The sequence below is a fragment of the Zonotrichia albicollis genome, chromosome 9 (genome assembly GCF_047830755.1).
Source record: "Zonotrichia albicollis isolate bZonAlb1 chromosome 9, bZonAlb1.hap1, whole genome shotgun sequence".
In the NCBI taxonomy this organism is placed as follows: Eukaryota; Metazoa; Chordata; class Aves; order Passeriformes; family Passerellidae; genus Zonotrichia; species Zonotrichia albicollis.
Window position 1 is genome coordinate 10,678,660 of NC_133827.1, and position 22,982 is coordinate 10,701,641.

A 22,982-nucleotide genomic window follows, 5' to 3' on the forward strand; every position below is an offset into this window, starting at 1 on the left:
CCCGGAACTGCACCCAAGGGGAAAGCGCCGCAGCCCAAAGGCCGGGACTGGCTCCGGGCTCTGTTTGCTGTCAGTGCCACAGCTGTTGGTGTTTGTTTGCTTTATTATACACACTAGTAAAGAACTGGTATTCCTATTCCCATATCTTTGCCTGAGAGCCCCTTCATTTCACTAGTCTAAAAATGAAGAGGGAGGGGATTTGCATTCTCCATTCCAAGAGAGGCTTTTTCTGCCTTCCCGAGCAGACACCTCTCTTGTAAAGCAAGACAAGCACCCACAGGCACTGAGGGGGCTGCAGGAGGGGCACAAGAAGGCCCTGCAGCACTTGGGCACAAAGGCACAGCCGGTGAATGCAAGAAGGGAGCAGCAAAAGGCCAAGCTGAAGGCAAAGGCCAGGGCACAGTTCCTACAGCCCCTGAGGGATCAACCCCAGGGCCCAACGGGGCCCCAGCACCCAGGGCACGGCTCGGCCACAAGCACCTGGCAGAGGCATTGCCCTCCTCGGCAGGGGAGAGCCCACCCAAACAGCCCCTGGCAAGGAACCAGGGCTCCAGCTGCAGGGCACAAGGACACTGCAAGCACAGACAGCAGCACCCTCAGCACCAGCAAATCCACCCCTTGATGGACATGGATTGGCAGGGCTGTCACAGCTCCCATCACACCAGGGACCCTCCACACTGCAGCCCTTGAGAACATTCAGGGTGGGTCTGCATTGAGAGGAGGCATTTCCTGATGGACACAGGGGCCTCTCATTGCACTCTGAATCTTAGACCTAAGGGGGAAATTAGTAAAGGAATATTTTAATTTTTAAGGGAATGAGTGGGAAAGATGAGCAGGTATGATTTGTTCAACCACTATTAGATGCTATGGTGGATCGGTTTGAATTAAATGAATTGCTTTTTCTTCCTCCTGTGGTTGTAATTAACTAGGAAGGAATTTGTGAGCTGGATTTTAATACTGTAAAAGGGGATACAGAGGCTAGTTGTTTTCTACCTCTGAGTGAAAAGATTGACAAGGCCTATGCTGAAGTGAACCCCAAAGCGGGGCAGTCCCAGGGAAAGAGGGAAAATTAGATATGGAGCCTCTACAAATTCCTTTAAAGCAACCAGGACAGGTGGTTTCCAAAACCAATACCCTGTTCCAAGAGAGGGAAGGAAGGGCTCACAGCCCGGTATTGAGCCCCTGTTAAAGGCAGGGCTTTTGGAGCCAAGGTTGGCTCCCTAGAACACTCCTATCCTGCCAGTCAACAAACTGGATGGATGGACAAGAGAAGGAAACAAAGAATTTTCAAGTGTTAAAATCAAGATTAACTGAGGCGGCTGGCCTGGGCCTTCCAGACAGGGAAAAAGAATTTGAATTATAGGTGGATGTTAAACAGGGTCTTGCCAAAGGAATTCTTGTGCTAATATATTCAACTCTATATAGGATCTCCTACAGTTCAAGTCTGGCATCAAGTTAAAGATCTGACAACCAAAAGCCTCTACTTGGATGAGCAGGGCTCAGTTATAACAGTATGAAACTTGTTCAATGGCACAGGAGGACTCAGAACTGAGGACAGGGCAAGGGTTTAACCCAGCCTCCTGTTTGAACAGCCTGGAGAGGGGCTGGCAAGGAACCCAGGACTGCACTCAAGGGACAGAGCTCCAGACCCAGGCTGGGACAGATTGATGATGGGACATCCCCTGGCCTGAGGGAGAAAATGTGTTCGTGGATGGCTCTGCAGGGGCAGCAGAAGGGAAAAGAGCTACAAGACAGGCTGTTATTAAGGAAGGGGAATCAGACACAGCGCAGGTCACCGCCCCATGCTCAGCTCAACCTACGCAGCTGTGGGTGCTTGTGAGAGCCTGGCACTGAAATGCCCTGAGCAGGAAGGCTTCAATATCTTCTGCTGACACCATGGCACCTAACAGGGGGGCAAAAGCAATTCTCACTGCTTCAGCAACCACTGGAGCAGATATCAAGGGATATTCTCCCACAGGAAGCTGGGCTGGCACACAGCCTGCCCTGGCACTTTGCTGCTGCCAACACCCAGCCAGGACATCGGCTCCTGCCCAAGGAGTGCAAAGCAGCACCACTGGTGGCCAAGGGGCCCATGCCAAGTGTCCCTGAGGCCACAAACAGCCGCCAGCACAGCTCAACACGGGGGGACCCCTCAGCCTGGCCTCGAGGGCTCTGAAGCCCCGGAGATTTGCACTTCCCGCCCGCAGCAGGAGGATGGGAGGCCGCCCCTGAGCCTGCCCTGAAGGCAACGCAGCAGCAGCCAGGGCTCCACAGCAGGCCAAGCCCCTGCGCCTGCCCACAGATCCTCGGCTGGAATCCTCTGCAATCCGGGCCACCCTCCTCTGCCATCTCCAGCCACTGGGGCCAAGCCTTGCTGCCACTGCTGCAGCTTCAGCGCTGCCTGGGCCTGCGCTGCCACAGCTGCTGGAGAACACCAGGGCACAATTCCACTCTGGGGCTCACTCACACCCACACTCTGGGCTGCCTGCCATTGCACTGCTGCAAAATGTACCGATTTCGGTTCTTTTAAACCTTATTTCTCTGCTCAGGCTTGGTTTGTCTTAGCCTTGGGGAAAGGAATTTTAAAGGTTTTTTTTAAGGGGTGTTACACCACTCAATGGAGATGAGTTTAACACCTGAACAGACTGGGAACAGCCCAAAAGACACCCACAGAGATAACGACCAGCAACAAAACATCAACTTGCCCAGCAGCAAACAGCAACCAACAGCTACCCCAGACACTGCCCCAGGCAGAGCTGGAGACACCTGGGCTGGAAAAGGCTGAGAAGGAAATCCAGGAGTGTGGAGACCGAATTCACATCAAAGGGGAAGGAATCCGGGTCCAACAGGAAACCAAATACTAAAAACTTACACAGCTTGGAAGCAATGAACATTAAGGCAGTGGATTTAGATTGGTTCACACTACATAAAGTCTAGGATAAAACGAGTAAAACTCACATGGCATGGAATGATTTTCTCCGCACAGCTGAGCTATTTGTGAAACAATTTACTTCTGTTGCACATGCAGGCCAGAACCAAGGAATGCCTTGACTCTCTAACACTAAAGAGATTCTTTCAGCGACAAAATAACGATTTGAGAAAAATTTTGCGTAATATTCCCACTTTACATTTTTAGGAAGGTTTGGGACAGAAGTGTGAGAATCAAGTTTGGGTCTGGGTTTTTCCACGTTCGCCTTTATGTCGCATTTTGCAAAATTGAAGAACTTTAACCATTATACTTTTCTGGTAAACAGTTAATAATTTATTTTGAAAAAGCAAATTCTGGTGGGGCACATGTGACTCAACAGATGGCTGCCCTGGAAGAGAAGCTCCATTCCAGGCAGCCTACAGAGGAGCTTTAGAAATGCAAATGAACACTGCTGGGCAAAGTGTGGACAATGCACCTGGGTCTCTTGCCTGGGGCAGGAATTGGGCTGATTCCCTCTGCCCCTCACCCCAAGCTCTGCCTGCTGGCACTGATGGAATTTGCACAGCTCGAGGCAGAGCCCAGGGGGAGGATATCTGACCCTGCAACACAAACGGGTGAAGCTGCAAAGGGAAACAGCAAATGGAGAATGTTGGGAAAACTTCACTATAAATAATTGGGGGGAATCATCCCTCTGCCCACTCCAACATGTGCTGGCACTGTCTGTGTTATATAGGGTATATTAGAGCATTGGGGATTTTTTGCTACCAAAAATTCAAGGAAATCAGTTGGGAATCCGAGGATTTGATGATTTAGTTAGACAAAAGCAGTCAATTGATGCAGCCCTGGCTGGAGAGAGCGGCCAAAAATGGGGAAAACCTGAAAGGCTACCAGAACAAATCCTACAACACCATGGACCAGGCCCTGGGAACCCGAACCAATTCATATCAGGAGCCACAGAACCCATTTCTCATTTCAATGGCATCATTAGATTACAAGCTGTCCTCGAATTAATAACCAACCAGACAGCTCCAGCTCCTGACCTTCCTGCCGACCAATCCACTGAAATGAGGAACAGTACACTTAACCATGGGATGGGATCAGATCATCTGTTAGCAGAAAAAGGAGGAGTTTGTGGAAAATTACATGACACAAACTGCTGTTGGCAAATAGATGACAAAGGAAAAGTGGTGAAACAGATAACAAAGGAAATAGGAAAGCAGCTCATGTACGGATTCAAATGCGGAAAGAATGGGAATGGGACACGGTTTTGTGGCTCCCCGGCAGACCATGGGTTAAACGAATGCTGTTTCTCCTCTGATGTGCTACAGCAACTCGCAGCTTTTCACCATGCTCCACACCTTGAGAGTGCAGCTCATACAGCAGGTGAGCGAGGGGCCAGGGACTCGTAGATAAGGAAGTAATGGGCGAAACCACCAGCTTCAATAAATGTTACTAATTAACATGGACTGCTGCTCACAGAAAGACCCGCTAAATTTCTGAACTTCGAGAAGAACAGAGCCGTGAATATCAGCTGTTATACAAAAGTGGGGGTGCACATTAACGAGGACACGCAGTTGGCGGATCGGGAGGTCTGAACCTTCCAAGCACCTCAGCCAGTGGGCAAAGGGAGAGGGAGACACAGCCGGGAAAATGAGGATAAAAAGGAGGCTGCGAACTACAACAATGGCAGAGAGCGCACGGCATATGCCCCACGGCCTCTCTCTCTGCTCAGCAATAAAGTCACTTTTACAGGACTCCTCTGTCTCCTCTGGGCACAGAAACCTCCGGCCACGGGAATTTCCTGCACAGCCCCGGGCACGGAGCAGCCCCTCTGTCCCAGCCACAGCAACCGGGCCGAGCCAGCGCTGCTCCGGCAGCGGCTCCTGCCGAGGCAGCGGCCGCAAGGAGACCGCGGGCAGCCGCTCCCGCAGCGCCCTCACGCCAGCGGCAACACGGGCCGGACATGGCACAACGAACCCGCCCGAGCCCCCTGACGCCCCCGAGGCCCGCAGCCAGCCCCGAGTCCCCGCACAACCCAGCGCGGCTCCCACCTGCGCTGCGGCCGCCTCCGAGCTCCGCCGCCGCCTCAGCGCACTCCGGCCGCTGCCGCCACCCACGGGCCCGCACACACGCTCCGAGAACGGCGCCACTGCCCAGCCACGGCCGGCCTCAGCCACGGCCGAGACCCTACCCTGCTCCGCTCCCACCAATCAGCGCGCCACAACCACGACTGACGGCACCGTCGCCCAATCACAGCCAGGGGCGGGCTCTGCGCACGACACAGCCCCGCCCCGCGCTCTCTGGGCCCCCTGGGCTGCGTGAGGGCAGAGCCGGAGCTGAGGAACAGCCCTGGAACGGGCCTGGGCCCGAGGGGATTGAGCTGAAAACACAAACTTCTCCGCAGTTCCCGCTACGGCTTTTCTGGCACTGCGGCTCCGGTGGCTCCGGCTCAGCGGGAAGCCCTGTAGCCTCACTTCTCCTACCCTTAATTAGGAGCATCAGTGCATTGCTTTGATTTTCCCCAAAAAGAGAAAACCGCCCCAAAGCCCTGTGGATGAGTGGGGGAAGGGAGAGATTTCTGGCAAAAACTCCCAAAACTCAGAGCAGGATAATGGCAAGTAAGTGAAGAGCCTTACATCCAACTTTCCCCCACGCCTCCCTCCTTCCAGCTGCACCTCCTACCCCGGCAGTGCCGCAGACAGGGAATGGGGCCGGGCTCAGTTCATGCCCCGGGGCTTCTCCCTCTGCTCAGGGACAGGAGTCGTTCCCCTGCTGCACCCTGGGCTCTCTCCCACCAGAGACTTCTCCAGGAACTTCTCCGAGCTGAGTCCATCCCACAGGGCACAGCCCCCTCCAAGTGCTGCAGCGTGGGTCACTGTGCCCCGGGGTCAGTCCTGCCGGGACAGGCTGCTCCAGCGGGGCCCTCTGGCCATGGGGTCACAGCCTCCTCTCAGGCATCGCCGTGCTCAGCGTGGCTGCTCCGGGGGCTGCAGGGGGATCTCTGCATCCCCATGGATCTCTGCATCTGGCACTGGCGTATTTGGAGGCACCAGGAATATGCTGAGCTCTGCCTGAAGCTCTTCTCACATTCCCCAAACCCTTCCCAGCACAGGGAGTGTTTTATCTCCCCGGGTTGGGTTTGCAGCCCCTCCTCGTGTGGGATCTCTGGGGCTTTTCCTCCCCGTTGGATTCCTGTGCCATGGAGCCGTTCCAAATGGCCTCTTCCACGAGGTTCTGTGGCAGGGATTTGTTCTCCCTGGTCTCTGTCCGCAGCTCAGTGCCTGGGGGAGGAAGGACAAGGAGAGGAAGAGACAGGGAGAAGGCAGAAGGAAAAGGCAGGAGGAGAGGAAGGAACAAGAAGGTACAAAGGAGGAAGGAAATGGGAAAGGAACGTGGATGGATGAAGGACAGAATGAGGAGAGGAAGGAGGGCGGACAAGGAGAAGATGGGATTTGCCTCCATGGCAGAGGGAAGGGGAAGGAGATCCCCACAGTCCATCCCTGGCAGGATGGCATTGGCAGTGAGGCTGTCCTGCAGCGGTGTTGGGCTGGGAGATGGAGCAGCAGAGAGGGGAAAGGGGCAGTGATTCCTCCTGCCCTGCCTGGCTGTCCCAGCCTGGAGCGTCCTGGCGCTGCCGAGGCCCTTGGAGCGTCCGGCACTCCGGAGCCCGAAGCTTATGGCTGCTTTATAAAGCTGACAAAGTCGGCAGGATGGGTCTGGGTATGATCTGCAGCAAACTGGGTTTATTGGTACAGGAACAGGGCACAGAGCTGAACAGGGCCCAGGGACAAACACAGGGTGCAAGCTGAGGGCACAAGGGGTTTTTATATGGGGTAGTGAGGGTGGAGCTGAGGGTCAGGATCCGATGGATATGGTGCAAAATGGGGCAAAGGAGGGGTTAAGGGTCAGGTCAGCTAATAGGGAAACAGGGGCAGAGGAATGCAGTAAATTAAGGCCAATGGAGGGACAGAGAGGGAGAACATTCTAGGGACTAACCAGGGATGGGTAATAGGGGGTGAACTAGGGTAATTAGGCCAACAGGCCAATGGGGTAACATAACTTTCCATAAATCAGCATGTGCCTGCAAAGATCTATGGGAGAAGCAAGCTTCTCACCATAACCTTGAAATCTGTTCTTCCTATTGGGGACCAGACCCCCATGGGTGGGAGATTGAGACTCCCATGGGCCTCCACACCAGTGCATCTTCCTTTTCCTTGCAGCCTCCTTCTCCTCCGTCCAGACAAAGTTTAGGATTGATAAATCCTGGCTTTGGGGGAAGAACAAGGGGTGAGCACCTTGGGTTTTGTGAGAAAGGAGCATCACTCTTTAGAATTTTAGAACGTTTAATAAGGAATAATAAGGGACAGACCAGTAACAGCGCTGGGTGCTCAGCGATGGCCAGAGGCACACGGTTAATCACAGCAACTCTTCTTGTCCAGTTTTATCATTGTGTTGTTCAAATACATACTCATAATGATTATACATATTCAAACATTTCTTTGAACTTGTTTACATGTTCCAGGAATTCTTTAGGTTGGTTTGGCCCCCAACTCACCATTTTAGAGCACGTGCAGGAATCGTGGATTGCTGTTTTGAGGGCTGTGTGTCACTGCCTCACAAGGGCCCCTGTTCTGTGGTTTCAGCAGGTGACAGTTATTGACAGTGGAAGGGTCAGTGGGCGGGCTCCTCATCACATCCCTTCCTGAAATGTTATCTGACCATGCAGAGGGTTTTAGCTATTTCCACAACTACTTTAAATGAACATCAGCTACTTCACAACCATCTCAGAGTTATTATTGTCAGTTATTTACAAAAATAAAAGCAGTTATTATTTCACAACTACAGCAATTTTCAGCAAAAGTTAACATTATAATGGACAACATCTGGCATCCACTGTAATATTTTGCAAAAGCCAAAACTATAATGTATGTTTTTCATTCTGTCCACAGACTAAAATATCATCCACAAATGATGTTCTGAGGATATGAGCTACACAGGGGCCAGGGCATTGGCCACAAAAAGCTGACAAATTATACTACAACAAAAGCAGTTAAAAGTGATTACAAACTGTACTCTATCAAAATCGTTGTGATTAAGAATATTTTGCAGAAGTCAATACATAATAGCAAAAGCCAACACTACCCAGTTATTTATAATAAACCCAGGGCAGGTTTTTCCCTTGCATGGAGCACTTGGGCCTTCCCCGGGCCCCTTCTGCTCTCATGCAGAGCCGGTGGCATTTTCCAGCACACCCAGTTTGTAACCAAGAGCCGGGTGCAGCCGAGAAGGCTCCAAGCGCCTCCTTCCAGGCTGACTCTGCAGGTGCCGAGGCTGCTCTGGGCTCTGCCAGGGCTCTGCTGGGGCTCAGCTCTGGGCCAGGCTGGGCCTGCTCTCCCCTCACATTGCTCCGGGCAGCTGAGGCACAGCGGGACAAGGAAGGCACACGGCAAGGCAGTTGAGGGTTAAGAGAATTTTTATTCAAGAAACTGCCATAACAAACAGGCTGTCCTAACTACTGTAAACTAACTACAACTGCTAACTACCATAACTGACTACCAGTGCTAACTGCCATAACTAACTAGTTGTCCTGACTACTGTAACTGAAAGCTGTCCTCAAGGGCTTCATCTCCTCCGCTGCTCCCTCAGTTGCTTCGCTGCAGTGATCACAGGGGTCAGGCTGGAGAGAGGCTTGGCTGATGATAAAAATGGGTGCTGTCCAAAGGATAAAAAGGAAAGAAATGAACCGTTACTTTCCAGAGTCAAGTTCCTCACAGGCTCTGTTGCAACAGGACAAAGGGACATGGTTTGAAACTCAGGAGAGGGAAGCAGGCTCAGATTAGATCTAAGGAAGAATTTTTTAACCAGCAGAGTGGGGAAACACTGACAGAAGGTGCCCAGAGATGTGGGAGGTGCCTCCTCCCTGGAACCATCCAAGCTCAGGTCAGGCAGGGCTCTGGGCCCCCTGAGCTGCTTGAAGATGCCCCTGCTCGCTGTGGGGCACCAGGCCCAGATGAGCTCCCAAGGAGCCTGCCCAGCCACAGCAGGCGAGGATTCTGCTTGCTCTGCGTGTGGAACGCAGCCGGACTGGAGACTGTCGGAGGGGGCCCCACAAGAAAACCCCTCCCTGGCGCTGCTGCTTCCCCTGCAGCCCCTGGCCCTCAGCTGCAGCAGCTCCTGGGCAGCCCAGCGCCGCTCCTCGTCCGGCTCCAGGCTGCACTCGAGGCAGTCCCGCAGCAGAGCCGACAGGCGCCGGGGCTGCTGCAGCTGCGGGCTCCCGTTCTGCCGGATCCGAGCGCGAGCCTGCAGGGAAAGCAAACTCAGCGCTCTGCCAGCTCCCTTCACACCCACACGGGCTCACATCCACCCCGGGCCTCAGCCCCAGCTCCAGGGGCACTTTCCTCCCTGCCACAGATCCTGCTCACAGCTCATTTTGCTATGCCAGCCAAACAACCCAAACCCTGGGGCTGCCACAGCCACTGCAACATCCAAATGATCTCGCCTTGAGAGCCAGTTGCATTGGCTGACTCTGTCAGTAGGAACCTCCATCAGAAATAGCACATTTTGCTTCTCCAAATGTGGACACCAGCTTTACAGGCCATTTTCCAGAGTCAGTGTGGTCTGCCTGTGTTATTTCAGAGGATTCTTACATCAAGTGCATCTCTGCAGTGCCACTGACACTCAAGTAAATGCATTCCTGATGCCCCATCCCAGAAACTGCCAGGCAAGGACCAGGAGGTTTGTGTTGCTGAAAACTCAGGCTTGGTGACACGGAGAAAGTAGCTTGGACTAGGAAAGAAATACGTTAGACTATGAGGATGTTAAACAATCATCTTCATGTTCTCAACAAGTTTCCCAGTGAGAAGAATCAGGGGGGAGATCAACTTGCAAAATGTCTTTTAGAAGCTCCTGCAGAAAACATGTTGGGTTTGGGGGCAGGATGTAGGGTTGGTGTGGGGTTTTCTTGCAAGATAACATTAGACCTGATGCACTTGCTTCACATTTTCAGGTCATCGTCACAGCCGATGAGCTGCAACAACATAAATCCCAAAGCAAATTGTTGCTGGAGACTGAGGAATATTCTTCTGTGTTGGGGCTGGAGTCCTCTGGGAATTCCCTTCCCATGTGCAGAAACCTCCAGCTGCTGCTCCCAGTGCAGGGTCCCCCTGTACTCACAGGCCTCTGCAGCCACTGCAGAATTTGCCTCTTACCATGGCCGCCGTTGCCTTGAAGTAAGGAGGTTCTCCTTCCACCATCCCGATGGTCACAATGCCAAAGGCCCAGATGTCCACCTTGGGGCCATAAGGAGATCTGGTCACAACTTCTGGGGCCATCCAGTGAGCAGTGCCCACCATGGAGCTGCGCTGGTCCTGCTCAGGGCTGAGCTGAGCGCAGAGGGTAAATCAGCTGAGGACAGAAACAAACCCTGTCAAAAGCAGCTGGAATGTGGAAACCAAGCACCAAGATTCCTCACTCTCAGTCTGAGAGTGCAGTAGTGAAGTCAGCTGGAAAAGCCCTCAGGGATGTAGCCAAGGAAAGATGGAATTGGACCCTTCAAGAAACCATTGAGGAAGGGGCGGGGGATGTGAGAGAGAACAGGGGAAGGAGGCAGGAGGAGAACCGGCGGTGGATGGGGAGCGATTGAACCGGGGAAAGAGAAGGGGAAGATGAGGAGAGGAGCAGAAACAAGAAAAGTAGCGGGGATCCCCCGGCCTTCATCGATGTGTCCACGGGGGGGCCAGGAAGATGTGGAACCCCCAGCCAGGTGTGTTCCCAGCACGGGGGCTCTGACCCTGGGGGGCGCCCGGGATTATCCAGCGTGGATCCTCCCACAGGGGATGGAGATGGATCGGCGCACGGAGCTCGTTCCGCACCGGGCACTGCGGCATCCGCGGGCAGCGACCCCTCCCCCCGGGCCCAGCCCCCACCCTTTGTCCCCCTCCCTTTGGCCAAATCCGTCCCATCGCTCCCCCATAAACGGCCCCGGGCCCAACTGGGAAGCTTTATTGGGAGCACTGGGAGCAGGCACTGGGCGGGGGCAGAGCGCCAGCGGGGCTGGGGGGACACGGGACCCCCCCAAAATCAACGGAGCGGGGACGGAGCGGGGACGGAGCGGGGACGGAGCGGGGGGTCCCGGCCGGGCCCGAGCCCACGGGGAGGGGCTGCGGCCGCCGCCGGCTCAGGAGCTCTGTGGGCAGAGAAAAGGGGGTGACACTGGGCTGGGGGCCCCGGCGGGAGCGCACACGCTCCGCCACGGCGGGGACGCCACCCCCGGCACCCGCCCTGACCTTCTTGCGCAGGGAGACGCCGAGCCCCAGCGCCAGGAAGACGAAGCCCAAGACGAAGCCCCCAGTCCCCATCAATATCTTGATGCGGGCAGCGTCCGGCGGCATCTCTGGGGGTTCCGCAGGGGTCAGCACCCCCAAAACCTCTCACCGACACACCAAGGCGCTCCGAGCGCCCCGTCCAGGCTCATTCCAGTCCCTCCCACTCGCATCCAGCATCCTCCAAACCCCCTGCCCTTTGCACCCAGCGCCCCCAAATTCCCTCCCAGTCACACCCAGTACCCCCAAACTCCCTCCCAGTCACATCCAGCGCCCCCCCAACCCCATCCCACCCTCCCCAGCATCCCCCAAACCCCTTCCCAGCCCTTGCCCAGCCCCCAGCCCCTCTCCCAGTCCCAGCCCGGCTCTCTCCAGCTCCCTCCCAGTGGCTCCCAGCACAGCCCAGTGGCTCTGCCAGCGCCCCCAGGGGCTCCCCCGTACCCCAGTGCCGCCTCAGGGGCTGCTCCAGGCTGACGTGCTCCACCTGGCAGCTGTAGCTGAGCCCGCGCCGGGGGGGGGGTTTCCAGCAGCACCAGCAGCTGGTAGGTCCAGTCCCCGTTGGGGACCACGTCGGTGGCCACCACGTGCTCCGAGAGCTCCTGCTGGCCCTGGAACCACCTCACCTGGATGGCAGCAGGGTAGAAATCCATCACGGAGCAGAGCAGGCGGCCGGGGCCGGGCTGGGAGCTTGAGGGGGGCACCAGCGAGATGGACACGTTGGGGGGCACTGGGAGAGAGCGAGGAGAGGGCTGGGTTTGGCTGGAGAGGGACTGGGAATGGGCAAGGGAGGGACTGGGAGCGATTGGGGTGGCACTGAGAGAGACGGGACATGGTGGGGCACACTGGGAAGGATGTTGGACGTCCGGGCTTGAACGGAGAATGAACTGGGAATTAATTTGGAATGGATTGGGAATAGGCCGAGAAGAGGAGGGAGGGACTTTGGAAGTACTGAGAGCGACTAGGATGGCACTCGGAGGGATTTTGGTGGCCCTGGAATTAACTGGGAATGAAGTGCGCGGCACTGGGAGGCCGAGTCTAGCGCGGGGCCTTCGGGATTTCAGCGCCAGGGACTCTGCATGGCAACCGATGAGTCATCAGTGAGACGCCCTTTCATTGGCTGAAAAGAGCCGGCTACACGGACAACCGGGATGGACACGCCGGGCAGGCACAGGGATGGACTGGGACGGACTGGGAGAGCCACGGGGGACACTGAGTGGGACAGGAGGCCCCGGGGTTGTTCCGAAGGAGGGCTGAGGGCTCTGGGCTGATTCTCAGAGACGTTTTGAGGCGCTCCAGGGTCATTGGCAGGGCAGGGCCCGAGGGGACACGCTCTGCCCCGCGCTCACCTCGGTGCCCCGTGAGGAACGGGGCAGCAAGCTCGTAGCCGGCCCGGCAGAACGTGTCCACCGCAGCCCGATTATCCTCCAGTATTTCCGGGATTCCGTTGCAGCACCGAGCCTGTGTCTCCCCATAGGGGGTGTCCCCCACGAACACCCCCACGTCGCTGTCGAACATCATGTACTGCTTCCGGTTGTAGATGTACCTCCTCACAAACCTCACCTTCTCCGTACCATTAATGAAGTGACACTCTCTCGTTCTCATCTCCTGGAACACCCCTGTGAGTGCAGAACACAGATCCGGGGTTGTCCCCAGCACGCCCCCAGCGCTCCGAGGGCCACCCTGGATCCCCACTCCGCACCCCCTGTGCCCCACGGCCGCCATGGGACCCTCCTGCCCGCGCTACCGCTTCCTCTTTGCCGCCCTTTCCCCATTTCCTCTTTCACATCCGCTCCCCGCCCACCTTCGGCCGCTCCCAAATCACTTTTGGGGTCCCATTTCCCCATTTTCCCACAAATCCCTCAATCTCCAGCTCCCTCAGTTCAGTTTTGGGCTCCCCCCTCGCCTTTTCCCCCCTTTCCCCACCCTCTCCTACCCCTCCCTCCCCTCCCCCCACCCGTCAGCCCCTCCCGCTCTCCCTTTGGGGGTCCCCTTCTCCTCCCCCTCCATTCCGGGCTCGCCCTTCGCCCCCTTTTCCCCCTTCTCCCCCCCTGTCCCAGCCCCTCCCGCTCCCCCGCTCACCCGAGAGCTCCGCAGCCGGGGGGGCTCCCAGCACCACCAGTGCCACCAGCAGGGCCCCAGCTGCCGCCCCTCGCCCCATGGCCGGGGCCGGGCAGGGAGCAGCAGCCCCAAAGCAGCCGCGCTGCGCTGGGAGCGCCAGTCCGGAGCAGGGCGGGCTCGGCAGCGCCGCGCGCTCTCATTGGCTGCCGCCGCTTCTGGGCAGCGATCGGCCACGGGCTCTGCCCGGCAACCGATGAGGCAATCCAACGCCCCGAGCTCTCATTGGCAGCATTGCCGCCTGCCTGCGCTCCCATTGGCTGAGGCCTTTCCGGGACGCTGCAGCCCCGAGTTGGGGGTTTTTTGGCGAGGGGGAACCTTGGGGCGCTGGGCAGGTGGGAGTTCAGGTGAGCCCAGCAATGCGTGCCCAGGTGCCCGGCATCTCAGGGCAGCTCGTGGCGAGCGGTGACGCTGGCCCGATGCCAGGCACCCCCAGAGCCGCTCTGTCCCTGCCCCCCGCAGCCGCACGGGGACTGAAAATGGAACCGAGGATTCCTGGGTGGGGACAAGGACCGGGAGAGGTCCCTCAGCAAATCCAGCACGGACACAACAGACCCGGCCTGGGCACACGGAGGGAATTTATTACTAACCAAATCACAGCAGCACAAGGAGAAGGGAAAGAAATCTCCCAACACCCTCCTGCCCAACACGGATCACCCAGAACAGGGGTCACCAGGGCTCTGCCCAACGGGGGTCACTGGGGATCATCCAGCACGGATCCTCCCATGGGGGATGGAGCTGGAGCAGTGCACGAAGCTCTTCCCACACTCGGGACACTCGCAGCTTCAGACTCTGGGCTACCACCCTGCTGTCTCTCAGTCCTGATCAGAATTGATAACTGTGGTCAGAAGGCACCGTCAAAGGCCCCTGAGGCTGGCAGTGTCCTGCCTGCAGCAAGGAGCAGGACCTGGAAGATCTTCTGTCCCTGGAACTGGATTGCCTAAAAGAGCAACTCACCATCTGGTGACTGTCAGAAAACAGTTCTCAAGAAGATTTCTTTAAAATATTTTCCTTCCAAAAATATCCACTGGTCAGGATTATCAACCAAATGGTTTAGAAAAAGAAACCAGAGATGAACTAATAAGTGCTCTACTCTAGCACAGGTAGCAGACCCCATACATTCAGTAACAGACACAGAGCTGATGCACTCTGGGGGAAAATGCATCACCTGCCTGATGGCAGGGCCCTTGTGGAACCTGCAGGTCTGAGGCAGAAAATGGAAAAGGATGAAATGCATTCTTTTCCAGTTCTTTAGACACCCATTTCTCACCTCAGGTTTTGACCTAAAGCAATTCAGTGTGGACTATTGGGATTTGCTCCAGCCCAATTCCTTCATGTTGGGTCTCAGTTTTCTCTTGCACACCTTGCATGGCAGAGGGCTGGTGGTTGCTGTGCTGCTGTTGGAAGGGTCGATGCACCCAGGTGTTTGTGAATGCTGCAGGCAGCAGAGATCTCCTGTCTGGGCTGGCTTTCACTGCCAGGGCCTAAAGCGCTGCTTCTTTCTTCTCTGCTCTTTTGTCTCCAGGGCTTTCGGAGCCGTTTCTAAAGGACTCGACAGGGCCCCTGGAGGAGAGGTCAGTGCCAACACGCCCAGCACTGCCGGCAGCTCTGCAGGGCTTTCCCCGCTGCTGGGAGCTGTGGCTGCAGCTCTGGGGGCCAGCAGAGCTTTCCTGCCCAGGCTGCTCCTCTGCAGGCAGAGCAGTGTCAGCCTGCAGAGCACAGCTGGGACAGACTTGGTCCTTCTCAAGTGCCCAAGGAATGCAAGGAGGGCAGCGGTGTCTGTCAGAGCAGGACACCCTGGCTTGGTCTTCATATCTGAAAGTGTGAATGCATCAGCTGCTGGAGACTGAGGCCCCATTAATCTTCATCCCAGAACAGGATCTTCAGACAGGAATATTGTTTAGCTGTTTTTCCATCCTGCCTTTCATCTTCAGAGGGAACCTCAAGGCCTATTTAGGGAGAGATCCTGCTTGGGCTCAGTTTGGGGTATTAGTCCAACTTCAGCTGTTCACAGAGGGAGAGGGAGAGAAATGAGAAGATGGATGTCCAGAGCAAAGCTCTCTCCTAAATCCTGCAGTTGTGTTTGGGTCTGGTGTCAGTGACAGCCTGTGACAGGGATCACCTGAGCAATGAGTGTGTGTGTCTGCTTTGTTGTGCAATCCCAAACAGAGCAGTTGGATCTGAAATCATGACCAAATCCCATAGAATTGCTAAAGGGTTCCTGGCTGTTTTACTCTGTTTTCACAGAACCAGAATTACCTCCTGCTTGCAAAATGTGTTACAGTAATATTATTACTATTATTATTATTATTATTATTATTATTATTATTATTAATAATAATAATAATAATAATAATAATAATAATAATAATAATAATAATAATAATAATAGTGTTGAGGCCATTAGAGAAGACTGTAGGTGCAGAGAATGTTGTTAGAGCTTTGAGGCTGACAGCTGAGGGACCATTTCTGCAGAGCTTGCAAGGCCAAATGTCTCTGGCCATGTGTCCTGTAAGCAGCCCCCAGCTGGCAGAACAATGGGCTGTGGGAATGGCCCTTGCTGAGCTCTGCTGTCCCATCCCAAGGTAGTTGGGCACAGCCCGGCTCTGTCACTCCAAAAAGACTCGCTCCGTGTTTGCTGTGGCCTCCTGCCACAGACTCCTGCAGTTAAAGGGCTGCAATGTCCCTTCAGGTGGCCATCAAGAAAATGAGTCTCAGAGGGCAGAACAGGGAACAGCTGTGAATGAGATCCTGCTCCTGAAGGACAAGAAGCACCCCAACATTGTCAACTCTTTGGACAGGTGAGTGCTTCAGCTCTTATCCCGTGCCCGGGCCCTGCGTTAACCTTTCCTGGCATCCGGAGTCTGTAGCCTGTTTGGAAAATACCTGATCCAGCCACATCTTCCCAAAACAACAGCCTGGCAGTTCACTCCCTCCAAGTGCTTTTGTTGCTTTGCTTTGGTTTTTCCTTCAAGTTCCTCCCCATTTGCTGTGTCTTCTAACAAGTGCTGATAAACCACAGCAGAAATTATTTCCCTTGGCTTCTTCTTCCCAGCCCTTTTCCATTGCTACAGTTGCCAGGAAGATCAGGTTCTTGTGTCCAGAAATGCCTCATTTGCCCAGTTTTCACTGGCCTTGCCTGTTTCTGAAGGGACTTTCTGAAAGGTTTTCTGGCTGCTTTTGTCCCAAGTGCTGCACAGCCTCCTCCCCTGGATAACCCTGGCAGTTGTGTTGCCTTGTTCTGCAGGGAATGGTGGAACTGATGAGTTCAGGAGCTGAACCAGCTGGGGCCAAGGGTTGTGGTTCCACATTGATCTGGGCTGTTGCTAAACTGCATTTTTCACCTGCTTGCCATCTAAGGCCTCTTCTTTCTCACAGGTGTCTCCTTCTCCTTTAGACTGTGCAGATTCCAAGGGCTGTGCAGCCTGGCAGGAGTGTCTCTCCATCTGATTCTGTCCTCACTGACAAGTGACCTGGAAACAAAACTCCACTCCAGGCTTTTCCATGGGGGAATTGAGCTCTGCATGCTCATCTCCATGCCATTGCTTTCCTCTTCCAGCTTCCTTGTTGATGGAGATCTCTGGCTGGTGATGGAATACATGGATGGAGGAACTTTGCGGGACGTTGTCAGACAGACACGCATGGCTGAAGGAGAGATGGCAGCTGTCAGTCGGGAGGTGAGGGATCCTGCTTGTCACTCCATGGCTGGGACACGATGGTCCTTTCAAACAGGGCGTGAGAACAGGAGTGGCTCCATGCTCAGGGCTTTGTTTTTGTGTTGTTTGTGTGAGCTGGAGAAGAAAGAGCCTCTGCAGTGAATGGCCTGCCAGCATCACTGCACTTCTGCTCTGTTCTTGTTCTCTTTCCTGCTGTTGTGGTACTCTCTGTCTGTTTTGAATTTGATTTGCTGTTCTCAGCTTTGCCTTGAACCGTTTGCCTGGAGCTTGTGTGCACTGCACTCCTGGCCTGTCACAGCAAAGCCGCTGCTGGCACAATTCTGAACTGTCCTTTCTTGTGTGATATATTCCGGCCATTGGTTTTTGCCCTGGTGTTTCTTGTTCTCTCTCAGTGTCTGCAGGGCCTGGATTTCCTCCATTCAGAGCGGGTCATCCACAGGGATCTGAAGAGCTCCAACATCCTCCTGGGCATGGATGGCTCTGTCAGGGAATCAGTAAAAGCCACTGCATGAAAGCTGAGTGTTTCTTGAAGGGTCCAGTTCCATCTTTCCTTGGCTACATCCCTGAGGGCTTTTCCAGCTGACTTCACTACTGCACTCTCAGACTGAGAGTGGGGAATCTTGGTGCTTGGTTTCCTCATTCCAGCTGCCTTTGACAGGGTTTGTTTCTGTCCTCAGCTGATTTACCCTCTGCGCTCAGCTCAGCCCTGAGCAGGACCAGTGCAGCTCCATGGTGGGCACTGCTCACTGGATGGCCCCAGAAGTTGTGACCAGATCTCCTTATGGCCCCAAGGTGGACATCTGGGCCTTTGGCATTGTGACCATCGGGATGGTGGAAGGAGAACCTCCTTACTTCAGGGAAACGGCGGCCATGGTAAGAGGCAAATTTTGAAGTGGCTGCAGAGGCCTGTGAGCACAGGGGGACGCTGCACTGGGAGCGCAGCTGGAGGTTTCTGCACATGGGAAGGGAATTCCCAGAGGACTTGTGCCTCCACACAGGAGAATATTCCTCAGTCTCTAGCAACAATTTGCTTTAGGCTTTATGTTGTGGCAGCTCTTCTGGCTGTGAGGATGACCTGGAAATATGAAGCAAGTGCATCAGGTCTAATGTTACCTTGCAAGAAAACCCCAAACCAACCCCAAATCCCAGCCCCAAACCCAACAAGATTTCTGCAGGAGCTTCTAAAAGACATTTTGCAAGATGATCGCCCCCCTGATTCTTCTCACTGGGAAACTTGTTGAGAACATGAAGATGATTGTTTAACATCCCCATAGTCTAACATATTTCTTTCCTAGTCCAAGCTACTTTCTCTGTGTCACCAAGCCTGAGCTTTCAGCAACACAAACCTCCTATTTCTTGCCTGGCAGTTTCTGGGATGGGGCATCAGGAATGCATTTACTTGAGTGTCAGTGGCACTGCAGAGATGCACTTGATGTAAGAATCCTCTGAAATAACACAGGCAGACCACACCGACTCTGGAAAATGGCCTGTAAAGCTGGTGTCCACATTTGGAGAAGCAAAATGTGTTATTTCTGATGGAGGTTCCTACTGACAGAGTCAGCCAATGCAACTGGCTCTCAAGGCGAGATCATTTGGATGTTGCAGTGGCTGTGGCAGCCCCAGGGTTTGGGTTGTTTGGCTGGCATAGCAAAATGAGCTGTGAGCAGGATCTGTGGCAGGGAGGAAAGTGCCCCTGGAGCTGGGGCTGAGGCTCGGGGTGGATGTGAGCCCGTGTGGGTGTGAAGGGAGCTGGCAGAGCGCTGAGTTTGCTTTCCCTGCAGGCTCGCGCTCGGATCCGGCAGAACGGGAGCCCACAGCTGCAGCAGCCCCGGCGCCTGTCGGCTCTGCTGCGGGACTGCCTCGAGTGCAGCCTGGAGCCGGACGAGGAGCGGCGCTGGGCTGCCCAGGAGCTGCTGCAGCTGAGGGCCAGGGGCTGCAGGGGAAGCAGCAGCGCCAGGGAGGGGTTTTCTTGTGGGGCCCCCTCCGACAGTCTCCAGTCCGGCTGCGTTCCACACGCAGAGCAAGCAGAATCCTCGCCTGCTGTGGCTGGGCAGGCTCCTTGGGAGCTCATCTGGGCCTGGTGCCCCACAGCGAGCAGGGGCATCTTCAAGCAGCTCAGGGGGCCCAGAGCCCTGCCTGACCTGAGCTTGGATGTTTCCAGGGAGGAGGCACCTCCCACATCTCTGGGCACCTTCTGTCAGTGTTTCCCCACTCTGCTGGTTAAAAATTCTTCCTTAGATCTAACCTGAGCCTGCTTCCCTCTCCTGAGTTTCAAACCATGTCCCTTTGTCCTGTTGCAACAGACCCTGTGAGGAACTTGACTCTGGAAAAAAACAGTTCATTTCTTTCCTTTTTATCCTTTGGACAGCACCCATTTTTATCATCAGCCAAGCCTCTCTCCAGCCTGACCCCTGTGATCACTGCAGCGAAGCAACTGAGGGAGCAGCGGAGGAGATGAAGCCCTTGAGGACAGCTTTCAGTTACAGTAGTCAGGACAACTAGTTAGTTATGGCAGTTAGCACTGGTAGTCAGTTATGGTAGTTAGCAGTTGTAGTTAGTTTACAGTAGTTAGGACAGCCTGTTTGTTATGGCAGTTTCTTGAATAAAAATTCTCTTAACCCTCAACTGCCTTGCCGTGTGCCTTCCTTGTCCCGCTGTGCCTCAGCTGCCCGGAGCAATGTGAGGGGAGAGCGGGCCCAGCCTGGCCCAGAGCTGAGCCCCAGCAGAGCCCTGGCAGAGCCCAGAGCAGCCTCGGCACCTCAGAGTCAGCCTGGAAGGAGGCGCTTGGAGCCTTCTGGGCTGCACCCGGCTCTTGGTTACAAACTGGGTGTGCTGGAAAATGCCACCGGCCCTGCACGAGGGCAGAAGGGGCCCGGGGAAGGCCCAAGTGCTCCATGCAAGGGAAAACCTGCCCTGGCTTTGTTATAAATAACTGGGTAGTGTTGGCTTTTGCTATGATGTATTGACTTCTGCAAAATATTCTTAATCACACCGAGTTTGATAGAGTACAGTTTGTAATCACTTTTAACTGCTTTTGTTGTAGTATAATTTGTCAGCTTTTTGTGGCCAATGCCCTGGCCCCTGTGTAGCTCATATCCTCAGAACATCATTTGTGGATGATATTTTAGTCTGTGGACAGAGTGAAAAACATACATTATAGTTTTGGCTTTTGCAAAATATTACAGTGGATGCCAGATGTTGTCCATTATAATATTAACTTTTGCAGAAGTAGCTGTACTTGTGCAATAATAATGCTTTTATTTTCGTCAATAACTGACAATAACACTTCAGAGATATTTGTGAAATAGCTAATGTTCATTTCAAGTACTCGTGGAAATAGCTAAAACTGTCTGCATGGTCAGATAACATTTCAGGAAGGGATGTGATGAGGACCCCTGCCACTGACCCTTCCACTGTCAATAACTGTCACCTGCTGAAATCACAGAACAGGGGCCCTTGTGAGGCAGTGACACACAGCCCTCAAAACAGCAATCCATGATTCCTGCACGTGCTCCAAAATGGCAAGTTGGGCGTCAACCCAACCTAAAGAATTCCTGGAACATGTAAACGAGTTCAAAGAAATGTATGAATATGTATAGCCATTATGAATATGTATTTGAACAACAAAATGGAAAAACTAGACAAGAAGAGTTGCTGTGGTTAACCGGTGTGCCTCTGGCCATCGCCAAGCACCCAGTGCTGTTACTGATTTGTCCCTTATTATTCCTTATTAAACTTTCAAAAATTCTAAAGAGTGAGGCTCCTTTCTCACAAAACCCAAGGTGCTCACCCCTTGTTCTTCCCCCAAAGCCAGGATTTCTCAATCCTAAACTTCGGATGGAGGAGAAGGAGGCTGCGAGGAAAGGAAGATGCACTGCTGTGGAGTCCCATGGGAGTCTTAATCTCCCACCCATGGAGGACTGGTCCCCAATAAGAAGAGTAGATTTCAAGGTTATGGTGAGAAGCTTGCTTCTCCCATACATCTCTGCAGGCACATGCTGATTTATGGAAAGTTATGTTACCCCAATTGCTCGTTTGCCTAATTACCCTAGTTCAACCCCTGTTACCCATTTGTGGTTAGTCCTTAGAATGTTCTCCCTCTCTGTCCCTCCATTGGCCCTAATTTACTGCATTCCTCTGCCCCTGTTTCCCCATTAGCTGACCCGACCCTTAACCCCTCCTTTGCACCATTTTCCCCCATATCCATAGGACCCTGACCCTCAGCTCCACCCTCACTATCCCATCCATATAAAAACCTCCTGTGCCCTCAGCTTGCACCCTTTGTCCCTGGGCCCTGTTCAGCTCTGTGCCCTGTTCCTGTACCAATAAACCCAGTTTGCTGCAGATCATACCCAGACCCATCCTGCCGACTTTGTCAGCTTTATAAAGCAGCCGTGAGCTTCGGGCTCCGGAGTGCCGGACGCTCCAAGGGCCTCGGCAGCGCCAGGACGCTCCAGGCTGGGACAGCCAGGCAGGGCAGGAGGAATCACTGCCCCTTTCCCCTCTCTGCTGCTCCATCTCCCAGCCCAGCATCGCTGCAGGACAGCCTCACTGCCAACGCCATCCTGCCAGGGATGGACTGGGGGGATCTCCTTCCCCTTCCCTCTGCCATGGAGGCAAATCCCATCTTCTCCTTGTCCGCCCTCCTTCTCCTCATTCTGTCCTACATCCATCCACGTTCCTTTCCCATCTCCTTCCTCCCTTGTTCCTTCTTGTTCCTTCCTCTCCTCCTGCCTTTTCCTTTGCCCTTCTCCCTGTCTCTTCCTCTCCTTGTCCTTCCTCCCCCAAGCACTGAGCTGCGGATAGAGACAAGGGAGAAGAAAACCCTGCCACAGAACCTCGTGGAAGAGGCCATTTGGAACGGCTCCACGGTGCAGGAATCCAACGGGGAGGAAAAGCGCCAGAGATCCCACACGAGGAGGGGTTGCAAAAGCAGCCCGGGGAGCTGTGAGGGGGTAAAACCCTCCATGTGCTGGGAAGGGTTTGGGGACTGTGAGAAGAGCTTCACGCAGGGCTCAGCCTATTCCTGGTGCCTCCAAATACGCCAGTGCCAGATGCAGAGATCCACGGGGCTGCAGCGATCCCCCTGCAGATCCATGGGGATGCAGAGATCCCCCTGCAGCCCCCGGAGCAGCCACGCTGAGCACGGCGATGCCTGAGAGGAGGCTGTGACCCCATGGCCAGAGGGCCCCGCTGGAGCAGCCTGTCCCGGCAGGACTGACCCCGGGGCACAGTGACCCACGCTGCAGCACTTGGAGGGGGCTGTGCCCTGTGGGATGGACTCAGCTCGGAGAAGTTCCTGGAGAAGTCTCTGGTGGGAGAGAGCCCAGGGTGCAGCAGGGGAACGACTCCTGTCCCTGAGCAGAGGGAGAAGCCCCGGGGCATGAACTGAGCCCGGCCCCATTCCCTGTCTGCGGCACTGCCGGGGTAGGAGGTGCAGCTGGAAGGAGGGAGGCGTGGGGGAAAGTTGGATGTAAGGCTCTTCACTTACTTGCCATTATCCTGCTCTGAGTTTTGGGAGTTTTTGCCAGAAATCTCTCCCTTCCCCCACTCATCCACAGGGCTTTGGGGCGGTTTTCTCTTTTTGGGGAAAATCAAAGCAATGCACTGATGCTCCTAATTAAGGGTAGGAGAAGTGAGGCTACAGGGCTTCCCGCTGAGCCGGAGCCACCGGAGCCGCAGTGCCAGAAAAGCCGTAGCGGGAACTGCGGAGAAGTTTGTGTTTTCAGCTCAATCCACTCGGGCCCAGGCCCGTTCCAGGGCTGTTCCTCAGCTCCGGCTCTGCCCTCACGCAGCCCAGGGGGCCCAGAGAGCGCGGGGCGGGGCTGTGTCGTGCGCAGAGCCCGCCCCTGGCTGTGATTGGGCGACGGTGCCGTCAGTCGTGGTTGTGGCGCGCTGATTGGTGGGGTGGGAGCGGGGCGAATCAGGGCCCCGGTGGCG

At 54.8% G+C, this 22,982-nt stretch overlaps 1 pseudogene; it reads right to left on the minus strand.

Moving 5' to 3' along the window:
- Positions 1–10,929: 10,929 nt before the first annotated feature.
- Positions 10,930–13,495, minus strand: LOC141730026 (class II histocompatibility antigen, B-L beta chain-like; annotated as a pseudogene).
- Positions 13,496–22,982: the final 9,487 nt, after the last annotated feature.